The sequence below is a fragment of the Triticum urartu genome, chromosome 6 (assembly GCF_003073215.2).
Source record: "Triticum urartu cultivar G1812 chromosome 6, Tu2.1, whole genome shotgun sequence".
In the NCBI taxonomy this organism is placed as follows: Eukaryota; Viridiplantae; Streptophyta; class Magnoliopsida; order Poales; family Poaceae; genus Triticum; species Triticum urartu.
In genome coordinates, this window is record NC_053027.1 from 119,560,297 (window position 1) to 119,583,180 (window position 22,884).

Genomic DNA, 22,884 nt, shown 5'->3' on the forward strand with positions numbered 1-22,884 from the left:
CCAACTCTGGACAAGTTTCGCTCTCATAGTCTTCACTCGAAGACATAGGTTTTGGTTAAGCATCACTTTAGTCATTCTGACTGGTGCAATTGGACCCCACTTAACAGTACAGTGGTTCCTATGACTCAACAAATAAGAAACAGAACTACAAAAGATGTAAGTCTTCGAGCTCCATAGGCTTCATGCGATGTCTTCTCTTGTCATAGTCTTCAATGAGAATATCTTCATATACCACCTTTGACATCAATGTCTTCATACATTTTTAGGGGTCATCTCTGGTAGGAAAACCGAATCAATGAGGGACTTCTACCTGTGTTATCCTGCAATTCTCACAAACACATCAGTCCCTCAACTAGGTTTGTCGTCAATACTCCAAAACCAACTAGGGGTGGCACTAGATGCACTTACAGGCAGGGGCTGCTCCATCTAAGCCCAAAACTGCTCCTAAGACTGTTGCTCCAGCTCCAAAGCCAAAACCCAAGAGGAGCACCAGGAACATCCCTGCTGAGGAGAAGAACAAGGCCCCAGTGCCTCAAGCTGCTGAAGAAGAAGATGATTCTGTTGTTTTGAGAAAGTTGAAGCCCAAAATTCCAGATCACAATGATTCTCACCCAGTTGCAGAGAACATGAAAATTAGGAAGGATTCAGGATTAAGGCTATGGAGAGAGTCTGATCCATATGCCACTAGGAGAAGGACTGTTGTGGACTACAGGTTCCATACAAAGGAACAACAGGACTTCTATGAGACAGTGTTACTTGACAAGAAGCCCATAGTTCGTGACATGAGATGGGTTGATTGGAAATTCATTGAGGAAAATGAGGATCACTTCCCTTGTGTATATGACAGCTTCAAGGCATGTGGAGTCGATGAGTTTGTGGCTCAGAAGCTCACAAAGTGGAATGATGAGCTTATTATGCAATTATACTCCACAGCTCATTTCTACCCAGATGGAAGGATTGTCTGGATGTCTTAAGGTACTAGGTACCAGGGTTTAAGAGTAGGAAAAATGAATCAATGCTCCCGAGGAGAATGAAGATGACTTGGATGTCTATGCCAAGAAGAAGAAGGATCACAACACCATGGCACATATGTACAAAGAGATCCCATATGCTGCTCTTGAGACACACAAGTTTGGATCAGGACATTACCTTCTATCGGGCTTGCCAACAATCAACTAGATCCTCAGGCACACTCTCTTGCCAAAGTCAGGTGATCACAAGATGATCAGAGGCCATGCAATTAACCTGCTTCACATATTTGATGTGCCTCAAAAGTTCAAAGTCATGAGCCTAATTGTGGAAACCATAAAGAGAACAGCTGCAGATTAGAAGAGAAGTTGTGGGTATGCCCCACAGATCCAGGAGCTAATCAACTCCAAGATGGGCACTGGCACATATCTCTTGGACAAGGAACATATGCCCATCTACCCAGACTTTGAGGACAACACTGTGGTGATGGATGAAAATGAACCATCTTCTCTGCAAGCACAAGCAAAGAGGGAGAAAGCAAGGACTGAAAAGGCTGCAAAGATGCCAACCACTAATGAGGCATCGCAGTACCTTCTAAAGAGCAAGCAAGATCATCTTGGCTACTTGATTGCTTCCACTCTGAGGATTGAGAAGGGATTGTCCACCCTGACTCAAAACCAGGAGCACTTGGAGAGGATCGTGGAGCAGAAGTTGTATGATTTAGATGTGAAGGTCACCGAGATACAGTCAGTTGTTGAGCAACTTCAGGATGAAGTGCAGGAGAAGTAGGGAAAGTCTACCACTAATGCTTTTGCTAGAGTGCCCAGAGGACAGAGATCTGCTGCAGTGCCTGTTACAAACACCAGAGCAACTTCATCTACACCAGCTATAACTTCAGTGCCATCAGCTCCAGCACCCACTCCACCAGCTCCATCTACATGAACTGATGCCTTCCTCCTTGGAGTTTTATCTACACCACCACCTGACGACCAAGCCTGAGAGTCGATCTAGCACAATGCATTTTTTATGAACTTTTTGGTAACTTGTTGACAAAGGGGGAGAAAATGTATACATCATAGGCTTCGAAAGAGAGTGTTGCTTTTTATTCTCTCTTACTGTTTGTTGGTTGAACTTCGTTTATTTGCTTGTTTGAGATACTTTATGCTTTTGTGTGATAGTTGGATGATCATGTGTTTGATCATATGCTACCTTAATACTTGTTGGATGACATTATCCTTTTATATCCCCATATGATCATTCACTTTGCTTGGTGATGAGTGCATGTATTTAATTATTATCATTTTGAGCGCTCCACCAAGATGTATGTGACGTGGAAGAGTAACCCATGATCCTAACTCATTGTGCATTTGCAGTCCAAAGCAAATCTTAAATTATGAACAAATTTAGGGGGAGCTCTTGCTTTTCACATACTTCTCAAAGCGACAATGTTTTTCATTCTTATTATCATTTGTCGAAGCTTTGATCTATATGTTGTCATCAATTACCAAAAAGGGGGAGATTGAAAGTGCAACTATCCCTAGGTGGTTTTGGTAATTCCTAACAACATATAGCTCATTGAGCTAATGCCATTTCAAGATTAATATCTCAGGAAAGCTCAATGATTGGCATGTCATGGATGAGAAAAGTGGACCCCTCAAAATGATAAGGACAAAAGGATTGGCTCAAGCTCAAAGCTCAAGACTCTACATTTTCTATTTTAGTGATCCAAGATCACATTGAGTCTATAGGAAAAGCCAATACTATCAAGGAGGGATGAGGTGTTGCTTAATGAGGCTCTTGCTCAAAGTGCTTAGTGATATGCTCCAAAACCCTCAACTACTTTCTCACATCCACATATGACCTAAACCAAAAGTCAAACTCGGCCCCACCAATTCTTTCTATCCGGCGTCACCGAGTTCAAATGGCATAGCCACTGCCACAAATCCTAGGCAAATCGGTCTCACTGATAGGGATCTCGGTCTCACCGAGAGGGGATTGTAATCTGTCTATTTCCCTTTGTAACGTTTTGGTCCCACCAACATGAGCGATCGATCCCACTGAGATTGCAATGTAAACTCTCTGTTTCCCTTTTGTAACATTTCGGTCTCACCGAAATGAGCGAATCAGTCCCACCGAGTTTACCTGACCAACTCTCTGGTTAGCTTATTACCAAAATCGGTCTCACCGAGTTTGTGTCATCGGTTTCATCGAGATTGTGTAATCGGTCTCACCATATCCTAACCCTAACCATATCGGTCCTACCGAGTTGCATGTCGGTCCCACCGAAAACCCTAACGGTCACTAGCTTTGCTGAATCGGTCCGACCGAGTTTATCAATTCGTTCCCACCGAGATTGGCAAGTTGTGTGTAACGGTTAGATTTTGTGTGGTGGCTATATATACCCCTCCACCTCCTCTTTATTCGTAGAGAGAGCCATCATAACGAACCTACACTTCCAACTTACCTTTTTCTGAGCGAGAACCACCTACACTTGTGTTGAGGCCAAGATATTCCATTCTTACCATATGAATCTTGATCTCTAGCCATCCCAAGTTGCTTTCCACCAAATCCATATCCTATGAGAGAGAGTTGAGTGTTGGGAGACTATCATTTGAAGCAAAAGAGCAAGGAGTTCATCATCAACACACCATTTCTTACTTCTTGGAGAGTGGTGTCTCCTAGATTGGCTAGGTGTCACTTGGGAGCCTCCGACAAGATTGTGGAGTTGAACCAAGGAGTTTGTAAGGGCAAGGAGATCGCCTACTTCGTGAAGATCTATCACTAGTGAGGAAAGTCCTTCGTGGGCGATTTCCATGGTGGGATAGACAAGGTTGCTTCTTCGTGGACCCTTCGTGGGTGGAGCCCTCAGTGGACTCGCGCAGCCGTTACCCTTCGTGGTTTGAAGTCTCCATCAACGTGGATGTACAATACCACCACCTATCGGAACCACGACAAAAACATCCGTGTCTCCTATTGCGTTTGAATCTTCCAAACCCCTCCCTTTACATTCTTGCAAGTTGCATGCTTTACTTTCCGCTGCTCATATACTCTTTGCATGCTTGCTTGAATTGTGTTAAGATTGCTTGACTTGTCCAAAGTTGCTAAAATCTGCGAAGAACTAAAATTGGGAAAAGGATAAGTTTTTATTTGGTCAAGTAGTCTCCATTTGCTTTGATTTCCATAGCTTTTGGTTGTCATAGCCTTGGTTTCACAACCTAGGAGAGTATGGTGTCTAACGAGGGAAGTTACCACCGTAGAGGTCCTTACTTTGATGGTACTAATTTTTCTAGTTGGAAGTATAAGTTGAAAATGCATATTCTTGGACATAACCCCGCCGTATGGGCTATTGTGTGTATTGGCTTCTAAGGTGAATTCTTTGATGGGAGAGAACCAAACCGTGAAGCTACCGTGGAAGAGTTGAAGATGCTGCAATACAATGCTCAAGCTTGTGATATCCTATTCGATTGATTGTGCCCCGAAGAATTCAACAAAATCAGCCATCTTGAGAATGCAAAGGAAATTTGGGATACTTTGATTGATATGCACGAAGGTACCGACTCCGTCAAGGAATCCAAGTTGGATGTGCTTCAAAGTTAGCTTGACAAGTTCAAAATGAAGGATGGTGAAGGTGTCGCTGAAATGTACTCTAGGCTTGCTCTTATCACAAATGAGGTCGCCGGCTTAGGAAGTGAAGAGATGACCGACAAATTCATCATCAAGAAGATCCTAAGAGCTTTGGAAGGAAAATATGATACCATATGCACATTTATCCAAATGATGCCCAGTTACAAAGATCTCAAGCCAACGGAAGTCATTGGAAGAATTGTTGCTCATGAGATGTCACTCAAGGATAAGGAGGAGCTCCATAACAAGTCAAGTGGTGCTTACAAAGCCTCATGTGAAGCTCCCACATAAGCAAGTGAGAAACAAACCTTCAATGAAGAATTGAGCCTAATGGTGAAGAACTTCAACAAGTTCTACAAGAGTAGAAGCAAAGAGAAAAGTTCCAAGTCAAGGTCCTAGAATGACAAAACATCTTCTAGTTGAGAGTGAAATTGCTACAATTGTGGAAGACCTGGACACTATTCCAATGAGTGTACGACACCCTACAAGAGAAGAGAAGATTCTCCAAAAAGAAGAAGTAGAAGAGAAGAATCACCATCAAGAGAGAGAAGGAGTAGAGATGATCTTTATGAACGAAGAACATGCTAGAGAAGCAAGGATTCGGAAAGGAAGGACAAGTCATCAAGGAGCTACACAAAACGAAGTCATCAAGCTCGGAGTGATTGTCGGAGTCGGAGCTCGGAGTGATTGTCAGCACCCACTCCACCAGCTCCATCTACATCAACTGATGCCTTCGTCCTTGGAGTTTTATCTACACCACCACCTGAAGACCAAGCCTGAGAGTTGATATAGCACTATGCATTTTTATGAACTTTTTGGTAACTTGTTGCCAAAGGGGAGAAAATGTATAGATCATAGGCTTCGAGAGAGAGTGTTTCTTTTTATTCTCTCTTATTGTTTGGTGGTTGAACTTCGTTTATTTGCTTGTTTGAGATACTTTATGCTTTTGTGTGATAGTTGGATGATCATGTGTTTGATCATATGCTACCTTAATACTTGTTGGATGACATTATCCTTTTATATCCCCATATGATCATTCACTTTGCTTGGTGATGAGTGCATGTATTTAATTATTATCATTTTGAGCGCTCCACCAAGATGTATGTGACGTGGAAGAGTAACCCATGATCCTAACTCATTGTGCATTTGCAGTCCAAAGCAAATCTTAAATTATGAACAAATTTAGGGGGAGCTCTTGCTTTTCACATACTTCTCAAAGCGACAATGTTTTTCATTCTTATTATCATTTGTCGAAGCTTTGATCTATATGTTGTCATCAAATACCAAAAAGGGGGAGATTGAAAGTGCAACTATCCCGAGGTGGTTTTGGTAATTCCTAACAACATATAGCTCATTGAGCTAATGGCATTTCAAGATTAATATCTCAGGAAAGCTCAATGATTGCCATGGCATGGATGAGAAAAGTGGACCCCTCAAAATGATAAGGACAAAAGGATTGGCTCAAGCTCAAAGCTCAAGACTCTACATTTTCTATTTTAGTGATCCAAGATCACATTGAGTCTATAGGAAAAGCCAATAATATCAAGGAGGGATGAGGTGTTGCTTAATGAGGCTCTTGCTCGAAGTGCTTAGTGATATGCTCCAAAACCCTCAACTACTTTCTCACATCCACATATGACCTAAACCAAAAGTCAAACTCGGCCCCACCGATTCTTTCTATCCGGCGTCACTGTGTTCAAATGTCATCGCCACTGCCACAAACCCTAGGCAAATCGGTCTCACCGATAGGGATCTCGGTCTCACCGAGATGGGATTGTAATCTCCATGTTTCCCTTCGTAACGTTTCGGTCCCACCGAGATGAGTGATCGGTCCCACCAAGATTGCAATGTAAACTCTCTGTTTCCCTTTTGTAACATTTTGGTCTCACCGAAATGAGCGAATCGGTCCCACCGAGTTTACCTGACCAACTCTCTGGTTAGCTTATTACCAAAATCGGTCTCACCGAGTTTGTGTAATCGGTCTCACCGAGATTACGTTATGCCCTAACCCTAACCATATCGGTCCTACCGAGTTGCATGTCGATCCAACTGAAAACCCTAATGGTCACTAGCTTTGCTGAATCGGTCCGACCGAGTTTATCAATTCGTTCCCACCAAGATTGGCAAGTTGTCTGTAAAGGTTAGATTTTGTGTGGAGGCTATATATACCCCTCCACCTCCTCTTTATTCGTAGAGAGAGCCATCAGAATGAACCTACACTTCCAACTTACCTTTTTCTGAGAGAGAACCACCTACACTTGTGTTGAGGCCAAGATATTCCATTCTTACCATATGAATCTTGATCTCTAGCCTTCCCAAGTTGCTTTCCACCAAATCCATATCCTATGAGAGAGTGTTGATTGTTGGGGAGACTATTATTTGAAGCACAAGAGCAAGGAGTTCATCATCAACACACCATTTGTTACTTCTTGCAGAATGGTGTCTTCTAGATTGGCTAGGTGTCACTTGGGATTAGTGGCACCTAGGATTTGTTACTTCTTTCAATCCTACAGATGGTTGGCTGGTGAGCTTTGATTAGTGGCACCTAGGATGGGTCTCGGTGCCTCTGAGCTTTAGTTTTTAACAAAGCTTACCTTCCACGGCATGCCTCGACGTGCTTGGAACAGCGAGTCCATGAATGAGCTTATCAACGACCTTGGAGGTGAGCTCGTAAGTATGTTTGTTCCTCTAGACAGCTAGGCTCTAACGGTTATGGCTTGGATGAAGAAGCCGTCCATCACACCGAAGGTGATTGGTGTTGAGATACCGGTGGAAGAACCGGGGTTGTACTATTCATCGCCACCAAGGCCGCCGCGGACCACGTTAGGGATGTACCTATATCGAGTGTCCGTGCATGTCGAAGAAGTGGTCAATCCATCAATCGAAGTCCTGCCGCTGCCGCTGGTGCCAGGGTCCGTCGACGACGTCCATTACAGGAGTCAACATCAGACTTTCCCCGTGTTGCTCGGAACGATAGATGGCACATGGCCTACTCCATCGCGCGCCGAAGGCCACTACTTCTTTGGGAGAAGTGGCATGGCTGGCTGCCTGTATGTGCTCTAATTTGAGGTAACAACTGAATCTTGTCAGATGCTAGTTAAACCGAGCTATGGGTGTGAAGGACTGATGTGCCTGTACATTTGATTGGAACCTGTTGTAATTTTGTACCTGAACTTTTTTTAGAAAGAGTTGTACGTCAACTTAATGTGCTAGCAGAACTTATTGTGTTGTCTGTCTATTTTCTTTGCACAACATTCAAGATATTTCCCCGTCAACTTAATGTGCTAGATGAACTGTTATGTACGAGTTCATTGGTTTCAACATAGCCCTACCCGTAGCGATCCAATGCTTCCATCCTGATTGTGCCGCCTGCATGAAATTTTTGTATGCAAGTTCAGTGTGCTATGTGATACGTCTTGAGCACTGCGTTGGATTTCCCCGAAGAGGAAGGGATGATGCAGCAAAGTAGCTTAAGTATTTCCATTAGTTTTTGAGAACCAAGGTATCAATCCAGTAGGAGGCTACAATCGAGTCCCTCATACCTACACAAAAACAATAGCTCAACGCAACCAACGCGCTTAGGGGTTGTCAATCCCTTCACAGTCACTTACGAAAGTGAGATCTGATAGAGATGATAAATAATATTTTTGGTATTTTTGATATAGAGATGCAAAGTAAATAAACTAAAAGCAAAGTAAAAGCAAAAGCAATAATAAAGTGATGGAGATTGATATGATGAGAAAGAGACTCGGGGGCCATAGGTTTCACTATTGGCTTCTCTCAAGAGCATAAGTATTCTATGGTGGGTGAACAAATTACTGTTGAGCAATTGACAGAATTGAGCATAGTTATGAGAATATCTAGGTATGATCATGTATATAGGCATCACGTCCGAGACAAGTAGACCAAAATGATTCTGCATCTACTACTATTACTCCACTCATCGACCGCTATCCAGCATGCATCTAGAGTATTAAGTTAAAAACAGAGTAACACTTTAAGCAAGATGACATGATGTAGACGGATAGTTTCATGAAATATGATTAAAACCCCATCTCAATGGCAACAATACAATACGTGCCTTGCTGCCCCTTCTGTCACTGGGAAAGGACACCTTAAGATTGAACCCAAAGCTAAGCACTTCTCCCATGGCAAGAACAACCAATCTAGTAGGCCGAACCAAACTGATAATTCGAAGAGACATGCAAACATAACCAATCATACATAAAAGAATTCAGAGAAGATTCAAATATTATTCATAGATAGACTGGATCATAAACCCACAATTCATCGGTCTCAACAAACACACCACAAAAACAAGATTACATTGAATAGATCTCCACAAGAGAGGGGGAGAACATTGTATTGAGATCCAAAAAGAGAGAAGAAGCCATCTAGCTACTAGCTATAGACCCATAGGTCTGAAGTAAACTACTCACACTTCATCGAAGGGGCTTGGATGATGATGTACAAGCCCTCCGTGATCGATGGCACCTCCGGCGGAGCTCCGGAACAGGCCCCAAGATGGGATCTCGTGGATACAGAAAGTTGCGGTGGTGGAATTAGGTTTTTGGCTCCTCCTCTGATCGTTTGGGGATACGTGGATATATATGGGAGGAAGAAGTACGTCGGTGGAGCTTCGAGGGGCCCACGAGGCAGGGGGCGCGCCCTCCACCCTCGTGACCACCTCGTGGCTTTCTTGACGGAGGGTCCAAGTCTCCTGGATCTTATCTGATGAGAAAATCACGTTTCCGAAGGTTTCATTCCGTTTGGACTCCGTTTGATATTCCTTTTCTTCGAAACCCTAAAACAGGCAAAAAATAGCAATTCTAGGCTGGGCCTCCGGTTAATAGGTTAGTCCCAAAAATGATATAAAAGTGGATAATAAAGCCCAATAATGTCTAAAACAGTAAATAATATAGCATGGAGCAATCAAAAATTATAGGTACAGTGGAGATGTATCAAGCATCCCCAAGCTTAATTCCTGCTCATCCTCGAGTAGGTAAATGATAAAAACAGAATTTTTGATGCGGAGTGCTACTTGGCATAATTTTAATGTAACTCTTCTTAATTGTGGTATGAATATTAAGATCCAAAAGATTCAAGACAAAAGTTCATATTGACATAAAAATGATAATACTTCAAGCATACTAACTAAGCAATTATGTCTTCTCAAAATAACATGGCCAAAGAAAGTTCATCCCTAAAAAATCATATGGTTCAGTCATGTTTCATTTTCATCACACAAGAATGCTCTCATCATGCACAACCCCGATGACAAGCCAAGCAATTGTTTCATACTTTAGTAATCTCAAACCTATAAACTTTCACGCAATATATGAGCGCGAGCCATGGACATAGCACTATGGGTGGAATAGAATATAATGAAGGGGGGTTATGTGGAGAAGACAAAAAGGAGAAAGTCTCACATCAACGAGGCTAATCAATGGGCTATGGAGATGCCCATCGATTGATGTTAATGCAAGGAGTAGGGATTGCCATGCAACGGATGCACTAGAGCTATAAATGTATGAAAGCTCAACAAAAGAAACTAGTGGGTGTGCATCCAACTTGCTTGCTCAAGAAGACATAGGGCACTTGAGGAGGCCCATTGTTGGAATATACAAGCCAAGGTCTATAATGAAAAATTCCCACTAGTATATGAAAGTGATAACATGAGAGACTCTCTACTATGAAGATCATGGTGTTACTTTGAAGCACAAGTATGGTAAAAGGATAGTAACATTGTCCCTTCTCTCTTTTTCTCTCATTTTTTGGGCCTTCTCTTTTTTTATGGCCTTTATTTTTTTTGGGCCTTCTCTTTTTTTATGGCCTTTCTTTTTTTATATACCTCACTTGGGACAATGCTTTAATAATGATGATCATCACACTTCTATTTATTTACAACTCAATGATTACAACTCGATACTAGAACAAAGATGACTCTATATGAATGCCTTCAGCGGTGTACTGGGATATGCAATGAACCAAGAGTGACATGTATGAAAGAATTATGAACGGTGGCTTTGCCACAAATACTATGTCAACTACATGATCATGCTAAGCAATATGACAATGATGAATGTGTCATGATAAACGGAATGATGGAAAGTTGCATGGCAATATATCTCGGAATGGCTATGGAAATGCCATAATAGGTAGGTATGGTGGCTGTTTTGAGGAAGATATAAGGAGGTTTATGTGTGAAAGAGCATATCATATCACGGGGTTCGGATGCACCGGCGAAGTTTGCGCCAACTCTCAATGTGAGAAAGGGCAATGCATGGTACCGAAGAGGCTAGCAAAGATGGAAAGGTGAGAGTGCGTATAATCTATGGACTCAACATTAGTCATAAAGAACTCACATACTTATTGAAAAAATCTACAAGTCATAAAAAACCTCAGCACTACGCGCATGCTCCTAGGGGGATAGATTGGTAGGAAAAGACCATCGCTCGTCCCCTACCGCCACTCATAAGGAAGACAATCAAATAACACCTCATGTTTCCAATTTGTTGCATAACGTTTACCATACGTGCATGCTACGGGACTTGCAAACCTCAACACAAGTATTTCTCAATTTCACAACTACTCAACTACCATGACTTTGATATTATTACCTCCATATCTCAAAAAAATCATCAAGCATCAAACTTTTCTTAGTATTCAACACACTCATACGAAAGTTTTATTATTAATCTTTGCATACCAAGCATATTAGGATTTTAAGAAAATTACCATGCTATTAAGACTCTCAAAATAATCTAAGTGAAGCATGAGAGAACAATAGTTTCTATAAAACAAATCCGCCACCGTGTTCTAAAAGATATAAATGAAGCACTAGAGCAAAACTATAAAGCTCAAAAGATATAAGTGAAGCACATAGAGTATTCTATCAAATTCCAAATCATGTATGGCTCTCTCAAAAGGTGTGTACAGAAAGGATGATTGTGATAAACTAATAAGCAAAGAATCAACTCATAAAAGACGCTCCAAGCAAAACACATATCATGTGGTGAATAAAAATATAGCTCCAAGTAAAGTTACCGATAGAAGTAGACGAAAGAGGGGATGCCTTCCAGGGCATCCCCAAGCTTTGGCTTTTAGGTGTCCTTAGATTATCTTGGGGGTGCCATGGGAATCCCCAAGCTTAGGCTCTTGCCACTCCTTGTTCCATAATCCATCAAATCTTTACCCAAAACTTGAAAACTTCACAACACAAAACTTAAAGTAGAAAATCTCGTGAGGTCCGTTCGCGAAAGAAAACAAAAGACCACTTCAAGGTACTGTAATGAACTCATTCTTTATTTATATTGGTGTTAAACCTACTTTATTCCAACTTCTCTATGTATTATAAACTATTTTACTAGCCATAGATTCATCAAAATAAGCAAACAACACACGAAAAACAGAATCTGTCAAAAACAGAACAGTCTATAGTAATCTGTAGCTAGCGCAAGATCTGGAACCCCAAAAATTCTAAAATAACATTCTGGACGTGAGGAATTTATCTATTAATCTTCTGCAAAAAGAATTAACTAAATAGCACTTTCCAAATAAAAATGACAGCAGTTCTCGTGAGCGCTAAAGTTTCTGTTTTTATAGCAAGTTTAACAAGACTTTCCCCAAGTCTTTCCAACGGTTCTACTTGGAACAAACACTAATTAAACACAAAAAACACAACTATCGGTGTCAAAACCGGCGGATCTCGGGTAGGGGGTCCCGAACTGTGCGTCTAGGATCGATGGTAACAGGAGGCAGGGGACACGATGTTTACCCAGGTTCGGGCCCTCTTGATGGAGGTAATACCCTACGTCCTGCTTGATTGATATTGATGATATGAGTACTACAAGAGTTGATCTACCATGAGATCGTAGAGGCTAAACCCTAGAAGCTAGCCTATGATTATGATTGTTTGTATATGATCTATCGACTAGCCTAGCCTCGGTTTATATAATGCACCAGAGGCCTAGGATAACAAGAGTCCTAGCCGAATACGCCGGTGGGGAGGAGTCCTTGTCTTGATCACCAAGTCTTGTGGAATCTTCCATGAATGCGGCAACTATCCAAACTAGCCCATGAGTTTACGGCCATGGGGGTCCTCGGCCCAATCTAACAGATCGGGAGTTGACGTGGTGAGTACCCCCTTGTCCAGGACACCGTCAGTAGCCCCCTGAAATGGTCTTCAAGTTAGGGACGCTCCTTGATTCTTCCGAACTGCTCTTCATCTTCGGTGGTCGGTCTTGAAAATTGGTTCAACAAATCTTCTCATCCTCGATCTTGAGGATCGCCGAAATGCATTTGACGAGTTTACACGTCGGGTATCCGAGGAGCCCCTTTAAGTTTCCGGCCTTTATCAATGCCTTGTTATTTTTATGCCATACCTCGGGTTTGAAGTTGTTCCCGGGAGGCAGTGTCCTCTTGCATCCGAGCTCCAACGCCGGACTGTATTCGAGGTATATTTTGCAGCCAAGCTCCAACGTCGGGCTGCTTCCGAGCTCCAACGCCAGAATGTATCCGAGCTCCAATGCCGGATTGCATAAGAGTATTATTATAGCCGAGCTCCAACGCCAAACTGCATCCGAGGTGTCATATCACCTTGGTTCAAAATAGTTGAAGGAGTTTAGCCGAGCTTAATGCTGGAAAAGCCCTCTATGGAGCCAGCCACTAGCGCCTGAGCTTTATGCTGGACTGCTTCCGAGGTGGTGCACCACCCGACCGTGGGCCGATTTTTTGTCAATATTTTTTATTGGTGCAATTTATTCTCGGCCGAGATATATAGCCAGTAGCCCTCAAGGTCTGTATCGGTCTAAAACCCGAGATGCACCTGAAGGATGACGTAAGACCGCTGATCCCAGTAGCCGCTGAGACTCAGGTTGATTTGCAAAATTGGCCTGAGGATCAAGTCCTAGCTCGGCAGAATACTTCGGGACACAAAAAACAGCGTGCTTAGTCCTCGAGACTTAGGTTGGGTGCGGCCGACCAACCTGAGGATCAAAATCTCCTCGGCAACTGTATTGCACTTAAAATTTCGACATTGAACAGGAAATGCAGTAGCCCACGAGATACTGGTCGGGTGGCAACACCAGATCAGGGGATCGATGTGCCCCTTTAATATTTTTAAATAATAAGCCCGAAGCCCAGTAGCCCCCAAGCCTTAATGCGGGCACGGGTGGCCGAATTAAGGATCGATATCCATAGTAAAATCACAAATTATGTGTAATGACTCTATGTATCCAAGTACTTTACATCATTAATGCTCAGATGCGCATTGTACAAAACTTTGTTGACCGACCATCGGCTTCCACCTCCTCAGCTAGTAGCCGAGGAGTGTTTGTCCTACTTTATAAAGCATTTATGAGGGCAAAGATTTACGACAAACGAGGCAATCTGGCCATACGGTTTTATAAACAAAGGTACGCAGAGAGATATGTTATATTACTGTTTAACATAAGAAATGTCTTCCAAAGAAAATAGTCCTGCTATCGGTTCCTTTCTTTGGGTTGTCATGCTAAGCATGATCATGAAACCTCATCTCTAATGTAAGAGCAAAATATCAAGGATTTAGTTTGGGAGGCCAGTTAATAGCCCCCGGTAGTGTTCGGCGACAGTCGAGGTCAAGCCATAAACACTTCGGCCATTGTTATGAATGGCCCGTCATTTAACACAGTCATCAGATCGCTGACCAGTTTACGCTTATTGTGACAGTCAGTTTTTGGCTTTCTCCACTAAGGTGCTTAACCATGTGAGCTGGAAGCACAATCGCAGTGGTCCTCCCTTTGCACGCCTAGCCGAACAAAGCGGAATGTAGGAAGCAAGTGCTGGAGTCGGGCAACCCAACTATTGAACGAAGACACAATTCGAAATCGATGCATATATAGCAATATCCGAGGATGTTTTTGCCGAATCTCTAAAGGTGTCTGGCGTTGCACTACGAGACTTGTGCTGAAAACACACAAATAGTTTGAAAGTTTCATAAGCTTGGAAAACCAAAAAACGTCAATAAAAACATGACGTCCGAACAAGATCAAGTGTTCGGTGCCAATCCGAAAATTGTCCTTAGAGAAAAAAGTGCTTCTGTCGTGCTTTAACATGACACATCCTATCTCAAGACTTCAAGCGGGTCAGCCTACGGCTTCAACCTCCTATCCCGTGGGCGGAGTACTTCTCATTAGGTCAGTTTAGCAAACTAAACTCTAGCGGCTTTGAGAGAGAAATTAGGCTCCCCGGCTAATGACCACACGCTCGTGTCGAAAAAAGGAGTGATAAATAATAATAGTAATAAAAACTTTGCAATGAGTAAGAAGAAGAACACTTATTATAAAATGGCTCATATAAATTTAAGAGCCCCCAAGTGACATAATTTTATGTATAATGATTGTATGTACCGAAGTACTTATATCATATTTGTGTTCACCCGAACTTTAAACGCGTCTTAACCGACCGTCGGCTTCTCCCTCTTTGGCCAAGGGCCAAAAAGTGTCATGTACTCCGCCTGTTGAGAGTATCGACGGTGTTTCCGATGACCAGGCAATCAGGCCATAAGGTTGTAACAGACAAAGCGCGCTTAGGGAACTTATGCTATATTACTAACAAAGTGTAAGAAGCATCTTCGAAGAAAATAGTACCCCCACCGATACCTTTCTTCAGTGCTCATTATTACTATGAGACTTGTGCAATAGATTTTTTGTACTCATGAGTTCCGTTGTGTGCCGACCATGATTGAAAACAATAAGAGCGCTAGCTTTCGGCTTCACCCAGTCTGAGGTCAGAGCTCGGATGACCCGGTCGTGACAATCGTAGAGGTGCTCCCTTTACTCCCTAGCCGAACAATCGGGAACGTAGGGGTAAACACAGGAGCTAGGCAACCAGCTTGCAAATTGCTTAGGTCAATATGGTGCATATTGTGGCGTAATACACGAACAAGGAACGAAGCCGTACAAGTATAAGCATATGCAAGAGGAAAAGATCCATCAAGGGAGCCCCCAAATAAACGGGGTATTTGAATCTGTGTGTCACAAACAAAGTTTTGACAAGGAGATTCTCTACAAGGAAATTTTTTTCAAAAAGGTATAATGCTTGGTTGAACCGAACACAAGTTAAAACTTTAAAACTTTGAGCATGAAGGCAACTTAGCTGGTTAATGTGTTCGGTATTGATGACGCGGTCCAAGCTTGCTGCGGGACAAGGTTCCATCCCCCAAGCCGGTCCCAAGGTGGCGGAGCAAAGAGCTCAGCCCTCCGAAGTGGTGACAAAGCATGGTCAATGCAGGCTGGCAGAGTCATGCCGAAGTCCCTGGCATGGGGTAATGAAGTGTTGACGAAGCCCCCCGTCCAGCCGAGGTGACGTGGTATGTCAGTACGCCAAGTTGATGATATTTCCCAACCCGGATCATTTTCCTGTGCACAAAAAATAGTGCAAATCAGAGATAATAGTAATAATAATAATTAAAAAAATCATTGCATAATAAATCATTTATGCAAAGTGAGTAAAAAAATTATGGCCTGGCGCCGAAGTCAATGTCGATGCAGGGCGTCGGCGTGATGCGGTAAAGGCGTGGCAAAGCCTGAATTCACAGGTCAGTCCGCGTTCCGGATGCGGCGTTCACCGGATCACGTACGGAAACTGACCGAACCACCATGCGACCATCGTTAATGCGGCCATCATTTGATAGACCTATGTACAGATGATGGAACAAACCAGAGTAATAATTTCTTGGCAAAATAAACCCAACAAGCAAAAATTGTTAGGATTAATAGCACCTGGTTTATTTATTGTAGCATTCCGAAGAAAAGCGACTCCCAAAATCAGGAATCGATCCGCACACCCATTGCCTGATGGGCGATAAAGCGATGGCCTGGTGATGCTGGCAAAGGTTGGCTTGCCGAGGCGAAGCCCTCGGTCCAGCTAACGTGATGGAGTAGTTCGGCTATTGACGCCGAAGTCTCCGGAGTAGGTTGATGAAGAGATGGCGAAGCCCCCAGTCCAGCTGAGATGTTGAAGCCTCGATGTCAGCCGATGAGTCGAAGTAGGTCGGCGTGATGGACACCGGTTTGAAGAAGCAACAGTGCGGCCCTGCCGATGCAGGTCATGACGTGGTCCATGCAGGCTTGATGAAGTGACCGTGCGGCGATGCCGGTATGCCTGCTTCGTGTAATCCATGGGGCGGCGATGTTGGTGATGATTTATCCTTCGCGATGCCGGACTCTTGTTCGGTTTGCCGAGATGATGATCCAAAGAAGTTGAGCTCGGCTCAACAAAGTGACAACGTGTCTAGCGCACGTCGGCAGCCTTGGAGCAATATTGCCGGACTGGTTTGATACCAGCATGATGATGAAGATGACCTCAGGGGAGGCTTAAAAATTTACGGGCACGTGTTTAAAAACAACGCACAATACCCTAGAAGAGAATAACTCTAAAAAGGTTGTCCAATATCACGTTCATAAAGAAACATGAATTTGGGTCGGATCCGTATTCGCGCAAAAAACGGATCTGAAAATTGGTCCACTCATCGGAAGGTTCCCGGAGTTTGAACCTTCAGATCGAGCTGAAATTTGGAGGGTTGGTAGATCTAGGAATTCTGAAGTAGATGAACGGTTGGATCTTCCAGAGGACCTCCGAGCTGGGCTCTGGAGACCACGCCCTAAACTCGTCCAGATTCCCGTCCAGATTTGACAGGGCTCCGATATATCGTAGATTGTCGGAGATTCCTCCATCGGAACTCGACGAAATTTTGCATGGTTGTTGTAGACGTAATTCCGCACTATTTCACCAAAGCAATCGTCAAACTAGCGCTCGAGGAGGTGGTGACGGCGAATACAAGTTCCCTGTCCATAAAAACAGCACGGCCGCCCGAGGGAAATGTTAATGTTGAGCCCTCGAGCTCCATGGATGACTCCTATATGATCATGATAGAGATCGGAGTTGATGTTGAAGAACGCCCCCATCCGAACATGACGATTGGAGATGGAGCACGGTCCTCGGTCGAGCCAAGGTGACGAGTCAAGCCGACGACGAAGATGCCGGCGTCGCAGTTGACCTGCGGGCGAGCCATTGATCCTTTTGCCGATCACACGGCGGAACTCTCAATGAAATCACCAATGTCGGTGTAAAAACCGGGGGATCTCAGGTAGGGGTTCCCGAACTGTGCGTCTAGGATCGATGGTAACAGTCGGCAGGGGACACGATGTTTACCCAGGTTCGGGCCCTCTTGATGGAGGTAATACCCTACGTCCTGCTTGATTGATATTGATGATATGAGTATTACAAGAGTTGATCTACCACGAGATCATAGAGGCTAAACCCTAGAAGCTAGCCTATGATTATGATTGTTTGTATATGATCTATCGACTAGCCTGGCCTCGGTTTATACAATGCACCAGAGGGCTAGGATAACAAGAGTCCTAGCCGAATACGCCGGTGGGGAGGAGTCCTTGTCTTGATCACCAAGTCTTGTGGAATCTTCCATGTATGCGGCAACTGTCCGAGTTGGCCCATGAGTATACGGCCATGGGGGTCCTCGGCCCAATCTAACAGATCAAGAGATGACGTGGTGAGTACCCCCTAGTCCAGGACACCGTCAACAACCAAAACAGAGGCTAAATAATTTATTTATTGAATAACAGGAAGGATAAATATTGGGTTGTCTCCCAACAAGCGCTTTTCTTTAAATCCTTAAACCTAGGCATTGATAATTTTAATGATGCTCACATGAAAGACAAGAATTGAAGCACAAAGAGAGCATCATAAAACAAGTGACAAACACATATAAGTCTAACATACTTCCTATGCATAGGCATTTTATAGGCAAACAAATTGTCGAGGCAAGCGAAAACTAGCATATGCAAGGAAGAGGAAAGAAACAATAGCAATCTCAACATAACTAGAGGTAATTTAGTAACATGAAAATTTCTACAACCATATTTTCCTCTCTCATAGTAATTACATGTCGGATCATAAGCAAATTCAACAATATAGCTATCACATAAAATATTCTCAACATGATCCACATGGATGCAAAGTTGGCACTTTTTCGAAATAGTGGGATTAACATTAACAAAGTCATGACCTTCCCAAACGCACTTTTATCAAAAACTTCATAAGATTGAAAATTCTCCAAATATGTGGGATCTAAAGTTGACATTCTTCCAAACCCACTTTCATTATTATTGAAAACATTATAATCAATCTCATATTCATCATGGGGCTTAAATAAATTTTCAAGATCAAAAGAAGAATCACCCCAATCATGATCGTTGCAACAAGTAGAGGACATAGCAAAATTAGCATCCCCAAGATTAGGGTTTCGCAAATTATTTGCACAATTGACATTAATAGAATTTATAATAACATCATTACAATCATGCTTTTTATTCAAAGATCTATCGTGAATCACTTCATAAAATACTTCATCGCAATTTTTAGATTCACGAATTTCAAGCAAAACTTCATAAAGATAATCTAGTGCACAAAACTTACTAGCAATTGGTTCAACATTACTGGTTCTCTTAAAAAGATTAGCAAGAGGATGGGGATCCATAAATCTTAGGTTCTTTGTTTAGTAATAAATAAATGACTATTCCAACCATACGAGCAAACAAGAAATGGGCAAAAGAGGCAAATAGAGAGGCAGGATAGAGAGAGAGGGCAAATAAAACGGCAAGGGTGAAGTGGGGGAGAGGAAAATGAGAGGCAAATGGCAAATAATGTAATGTGGGAGATAAGGGTATGTGATGGGTACTTGGTATGTTGACTTTTGCGCAGACTCCCCGACAACGGCGCCAGAAGTTCTTCTTGCTACCTCTTGAGCACTGCGTTGGATTTACCCGAAGAGGAAGGGATGATGCAGCAAAGTAGCATAAGTATTTCCCTCAGTTTTTGAGAACCAAGGTATCAATCCGGTAGGAGGCTAGGCTCGAGTCCCTCGTACCTACACAAAAACAACAGCTTAACGCAACCAACGCGCTTAGGGGTTGTCAATCCCTTCACGATCACTTATGAAAGTGAGATCTGGTAGAGATGATAAATAATATCTTTGGTATTTTTGATATAGAGATGCAAAGTAAATAAAGTAAAAACAAAGCAATAATAAAGTGATGGAGATTGATATGATGAGAAGGAGACCCGGGGGCCATAGGTTTCACTATTGGCTTCTCTCAAGAGCATAAGTATTCTACGATGGGTGAACAAATTACTGTTGGGCAATTGACAGAATTGAGCATAGTTATGAGAATATCTAGGTATGATCATGTATATAGGCATCATGTCCGAGACAACTAGACCAAAACAATTCTGCATGTACTACTATTACTCCACTCATTGACCGCTATCCAGCATGCATCTAGAGTACTAAGTTAAAAACAAAGTAACACTTTAAGCAATATAACACGATGTAGAGGGATACATTCATGCAATATGATAAAAACCCCATCTTGTTATCCTCGATGGCAACAATACAATACGTGCCTTGCTGCCCCTTCTGTCACTGGGAAAGGACACCGCAAGTTTGAACCCAAAGCTAAGTGAGGGAGTCCTGGATTAGGGGTTCTCCGGACAGCGTGTCGTGTCCGGATGGGACTCTACTTGGCGTGGAAGCCAAGCTAGGCAATACGTATATGGATATCTCCTCCTTTGTAACCGACCTTGTGTAACCCTAGCCCTCTCCAGTGTCTATATAAACCGAAGGGTTTTAGTCCGTAGGACAAAAATCACTACATACAACCATACCATAGGCTAGCTTCTAGGGTTTAGCCTTTCTGATCTCGTGGTAGATCTACTCTTGTAACACCCATATCATCAATATTAATCAAGCAGGACATAGGGTTTTACCCCCATCAAGAGGGGCCGAACCTGGGTAAAACTTCGTGTGCCTTGCCCCCTGTTACCATCTGGCCTAGACGCACAGTTCGGGACCCCCTACCCGAGATCCACCGGTTTTGACACTGACATTGGTGCTTTCATTGAGAGTTCCTCTGTGTCGTCGCCGTTAGGCTTGATGGCTCCTACTATCATCGATAGCGATGCGATCCAGGGTGAGACTTTTCTCCCCGGACAGATCTTCATATTCGGCGGCTTTGCACTGTGGGCTAATTCGCTTGGTCGTCTGGAGCAGATTGAAAGCTACGCCCCTGGCCATCGGGTCAGATTTGGAAGTTTGAATTACACGGCCAACATCCGTGGGGACTTGATCTTCGATGGATTCGAACCACAGCCGGGCGCGCCGCACTGTCGCTATGGGTATGACCTAGCTCTGCCACCGAACAGTACCCCAGAAGCCGCGCCCACATCAGCTCCGACCCTTAGCTCGGAGCCAACTGCGCCAATCGAGGACGGGTGGCTAGACACCGTCTCAGGTGCTGCAGTCTCAAAGGCGATCGAGCCAAACACCAGCATAATCCTCTACACAGCCCTTGTCTCCAAGGTGCCGGACTCTCTTCCGGACCCCGAACCATCCGCGCCCCTGCCAATCGAATCAGATTGGGCGCCGATCATGTGTTGGGGAACGTAGCAGAATTTTAAAATTTTCTATGCATCACCAAGATCAATCTATGGAGTCATCTATCAACGAGGAAGAGAGGAGTGCATCTACATACCCTTGTAGATCACGAGCGGAAGCGCTCAAGAGAACGGGGTTGATGGAGTCGTACTCGACGTGATTCAAATCACCGATGACCAAGTGCCGAACGGACGGCACCTCCGCGTTCAACACACGTACAGTTGGGAGACATCTCCTCCTTCTTGATCCAGCAAGGGGGAAGGAGAGGTTGATGAAGATCCAACAGCACGACGGCGTGGTGCTGGAAGCAACAGTGATCTCGGCAGGTCTTCGCCAAGCGCTGGGAGACGGAGGAGTGTTACGGGAGGGAGAGGGAGAGGGAGAGGCCAGGGGCTTAGGTGCGCAGCCCTCCCTTCCCCCCACTATATATAGGGTGCCTAGGGGGGCGCTGGCCCTAGGAGATCCAATCTCCTAGGGGGTGGCGGCCAAGGGGTGCCTTGCCCCCCAAGGCAAGGGTGGCGCCCCCACCCCTAGGGTTTCCAACCCTAGGCGCAGGGGGAGGCCCAAGGGGGGCGCACCAGACCACTAGGGGCTGGTTCCCCTCCCACTTCAGCCCATGGGGCCCTCTGGGATAGGTGGCCCCACCCGGTGGACCCCCGGGACCCTTCCCGTGGTCCCGGTACAATACCGGTGACCCCCGAAACCTTCCCGATGGCCGAAACTGGACTTCCTATATATGAATCTTCACCTCCGGACCATTCCGGAACTCCTCGTGACGTCCGGGATCTCATCCGGGACTCCGACAACTTTTGGGTTACCGTGTGCTAATATCTCTACAACCCTAGCGTCACCGAACCTTAAGTGTGTAGACCCTACGGGTTCGGGAGACATGCAGACATGACCGAGAAGCCTCTCTGGTCAATAACCAACAGCGGGATCTGGATACCCATGTTGGCTCCCACACGCTCCACGATGATCTCATCGGATGAACCACGATGTCGAGGATTAAATCAATCCGTATACAATTCCCTTTGTCAATCGGTACGTTACTTGCCCGAGACTCGATCGTCGGTATCCCAATACCTTGTTCAGTCTCATTACCGGCAAGTCACTTTACTCGTACCGTAATGCATGATCCCGTGATCAACCACTTGATCACATTGAGCTCATTATGATGATGCATTACCTAGTGGGCCCAGAGATACCTCTCCGTCATACGGACTGACAAATCGCAGTCTCGATTCGTGCCAACCCAACAGACACTTTCGGAGATACCTGTAATGTACCTTTATAGCCACCCAATTACGTTGTGACGTTTGGCACACCCCAGGCATTCCTACGGTATCCGGGAGTTGCACAATCTCATGGTGTAAGGAAATGATACTTGACATTCAGAAAAACTACAGCAAACGAACTACACGATCTTTGAGCTAAGCTTAGGATTGGGTCTTGTCCATCACATCATTCTCCTAATGATGTGATCCCGTTATCAATGACATCCAATGTCCATAGTCAGGAAACCATGACTATCTTTTGATCAACGAGCTAGTCAACTAGAGGCTCACTAGGGACGTGTTGTGGTCTATGTATTCACACATGTATTACGATTTCCAGATAACACAATTATAGCATGAACAATAGACAATTATCATGAACAAAGAAATATAATAATAACCATTTTATTATTGCCTCTAGGGCATATTTCCAATAGTCTCCCACTTGCACTAGAGTCAATAGTCCAGTTACATTGTGATGAATCGAACACCCATGCAGTTCTGGTGTTGATCATGTTTTTC